The sequence below is a fragment of the Barbus barbus genome (assembly GCF_936440315.1).
Source record: "Barbus barbus genome assembly, chromosome: 17".
Lineage (NCBI taxonomy): Eukaryota > Metazoa > Chordata > Actinopteri > Cypriniformes > Cyprinidae > Barbus > Barbus barbus.
The window spans coordinates 27,773,140-27,777,074 of record NC_136745.1 but is presented as its reverse complement, the minus strand read 5'-3'; positions in this window follow the sequence as shown (position 1 = coordinate 27,777,074).

Below are 3,935 nucleotides of genomic sequence, written 5' to 3'. Positions count from 1 at the left end.
GTGAACCTTAATGTTTTTTGTTTGTTTGATTGTTTTTTGTTTTTTTTTACATTCTGAAACTAATAAGTAGTAATGTCTAAAAACCATTAGCTGAAAATACAACTACAATGTTTTAGAAAAAAACATTCCATGAGCGACATATAAATAACATTTCTTGTGCTAGCGTTTTGAGATTGTTATTAATGAACAAAGAAATAACCATTGAAGAGAATCTTGCCAGATCATTAGCTAAAGTTCTGAGAACATTCCTATTGTCTTCAGAAGAGTTTTGATGGTAATTGGTTTTTTCTGTCCTCTAATTCAGTGGTGTTTTTAAGTGCTGTGGAATGTAGGGGTAACTGTTGTATTTCTATTTCTGCTTTTCCATAAGCGTCACCTACTGTCAGACTGAATTTGATTTTCATTCAGCTTGTGTGCCGTTTTTGTTCAGACCAATATTATATTAAATACATAATCATTTAAAAATGTTCTTTTGTTAAAAAAAAAAAATGGTTTAAAACCAGAAATGTGTGGTCTAGTGACTAATTCATGCACAAGACAAGGCCTTCTGAAGGTCACGTCTGGGTTTGAGGATCAAGTGGACCAAGTCTTTGTGATGGTGGAGCTTGGTCAAGTACGTCCAGTACGTCATGAAGATAAAGGGCACAACCTTTCCTCTCTCCTGTGGAGAACCAACACCTTCTAAGGATGCTTCCCGCAGTCACAGCCAGTACTACGTCTGGGCCTGGCAGGAGCTCGTAGTGTTTTTCTTTTGTTTCTTTCAATGCATGCTTCCCTAACCTGAACAATGTCTTTTTTCTCCACAGCGGTTGCCATTTCATGCCAGCCGTCAAAGTGGCCTCATTCACGGGCTGAGCGTTAGCCCCCAAGCATGTCAATAACTCAGAATTACCAGGAATCACTTCAGAAATCACTTAAGATTCAGATCATTCCATATTTCTGGAGCTTTCAATGCAACCAGTGTTATTTTTACACTCCAGATGAAGATTAGTGAGAAAAATGGGTTTAAAAGAAATAAGAAAGCATAATGAACAGCTGTGGCAATCAGATCACCCCTACTGTGAGGCAGCTGGGCTCTGCTTTCAGAACAGATACCTATACAGAAGTGTTTCTTAATCAGGACTTCTGCAGAGGCTCACCGTTCATTCACCAGTACTGTATGACCAGGCTTTATCTCACAGAGTCCATAGTAGGATGGGGATATTTAGCCACTAGAGAGAAGATTGAAGGCCATCAGATGCTAGATAAAGGCATATTCATTAATGGATCTCATTGAGCCAAGCACATAATCTCAAACATCACAAAGCAGCATGAAAATGTACCTTAATTTGCATGCAAAAGCTCCCATACACTGTTTCTGTGAGGTCACCAAAGGATCACTGTTTTATTCTCAAAGTGAAACTGGAATTATTAACATCTCCCTATGAATGCACATACATTTTTTTTGTTAAAGAGCTGAATTTATTCTTATATATCTCCATATTCTCATATTGGATCCCCTCAAGACTTGAGTATGAAGGTATTGACCTCACATAAAATGTTTGCTGATGAGTTTAGTCATTACTTGTATGGTATCTCTTGAGACTGGCTTCTGGTGTACCCAGAGCGGCTAGCTCGGTGTCCTGGAACGGCACACCGGCAGGAGACGGCCAAACTAGCTGCTCAAGAGACGCCCGAAGGGATGGCGAGCTTCTCAGTTCTGCTACGTTTCCGGGCAGAAGTAACTGAGAGAAGCGCTCGCTGGAGACTGCTGCACCCTGGAACACTGGCAGGGTTGGCAGACCGATCTCCCGAGGGCACTGAGGAGAGACGTGCATCGTGTAATACGATGTACGCCGCTCTTCCCCAGAGGGGCCGGCCCTCAAAAGTCCTGGGTCATATGCAACAGGACGTTTTAGCCAAAGACTATCCAGCGAGAATGACGATCCGCAGATCTGCCTTCTAATAGAAAAGCCTTTGGCCCGGGAGCGCGACTCTGACTCCAATATTATCGGGAGTACGAGAAGTGATGCTCCCTAAATGAGGAGCTGGAACACGGTTCTCACTCGAGAAAAGTCCCAAGAGGCTCCTATATACACGTATGTGTATATACACACACATCTAACTTCTCCTAGTTAGATGAAATACATCATTTAATTCCTCAAAAATTAAATGCAGAAAGACAACCAGATGAGTGAACACAGACTGATATGAAAAGGATTCATAATGAGAATGATGTAATGCACCCAGTCGCCTCGGCAACGCGCGCTCTCACTAAAAGAGGAAGAACCGCACCGCGGGCTTCCAGCCCCAAGCGAGAGTGCTAGATCTGGGGAATGCAGGTGGAGATATGGCGAACCTGTCTCCAACCCATCCGCCAGATCCATGTTGCGATCCCCGCGATCTCACTCGCCACCATGCCTCAGCAGTGGCGGACCGGAACCGCGAGATCTTTCGGCGGGGAAGAGCACAATCAGTCCTTTATCTTAGAGCTGACAGCGCGAATATAATGATGTCGTCATTCATAATATGCTTGTGCAAACACTGCAGCTTTACAAAGCTCATCGACGTCTTTCACGTCCACCTCCTCGGAGGAAGACAAACGGAGCGTCGAGCCCTCTCTACGGGGGAAGAATCCGCGGCGTGGGCTTCCGAACACTGAGAACGGGCGCTGGATCTGATGGGAAAGGAAGAAGATAGGGGCTCTCCCGTCTCCATCCCCTCCACCTGATTCCGCGGGGCCAGCACCGTGAGGAACACTCGCAAAGGCTCCCTTCTCGAAGAGCGAAGCGGAAGCTGCTCACAGTGCAAGGCTCCCTCGAGAGCCAAATCCGCATGCTTCGCGCCCGGGCAGACCACACCACGCACAAACTGCGTGTATCCCCGCTCGTGATTGCAGCGAGAGCAGGGAGGAACACACAGCTTGAAGCGTGATCCGAGATCGCCCTTATGCTTTGATTTACTTATGGCCTTGGACATAGTGCTTTATTTTGACAAACAACACCAAATAAGACTCACAAAACAAATAACGGACTGACAGACACACAGTGAGCTTGCTGAATGACAGAAAGCTGAAGCCGGCTCCATCTCACGTGCTTTTAAAGCTTCCTGGTCGTGACGTCACCCGCCCGTGACGCCTTGCCCTTCCATTGGACTGATTGTACAGATAATTCAGAGCATGGTCATGCTGAAGGCGTTCCCAAAGCGTTTCAGATCCAGCTCGAGTTCCTGAAGGGGAAACATTATTTATACGTCATTCATGGAATGTTTTTTCTAAAACATTTTTGTAGTATTTTTGTCTAATGATTTTTAGACATTACTACTTATTACTTGTTTCAGAATGTCAAAAATAAAACATTCAAAAGTAATGTTCTCATAAAAGGTAAAATGGGATGCTCCCTTAATATATTCTTTGACATTTGCATAATCAAAAGAAGTGCTTTTAAAATGTTTTAAAAACCTATATTATTTGAACTGTAAAGTGGTTCAAAGCATCACTTTTATGGTGATTTTACAGCTTTGGATGTTACTTGGTGTTGTTTCAAAAAATGTTGATACCTAAACAACATCTAGTTCTATCTAAATATCAGATTTTTCAGATTTAAGAGGAGGTCTATTAATTAAATGTATTTTTTATTATTGATAATCTGTCCGGAGTTTGCAGGTATTGTACGCATAAAGCTCTGTATGTGTGATATTTGGATCCATCTACTCCATTTCGGTTGGGAAAATCTACAGGAAATGTGTTCATTAGAATATTGTTTCAAAATATTATTTCAGTTCCCCCAGAGAGTGTTTTCACAGGCCTGGATTTTAGTTCAGTGGATAATTGCTGGTAAAGCCCTTTAAGTTTCTCAAGCTAATTGTTGGCAAATGTCCACATTCAAAAGTTTACAAGTGAATCCAGCGAAATATAAGTCCCAACTGGGCTCAGATTTATGATGGGAAGGGTTGTT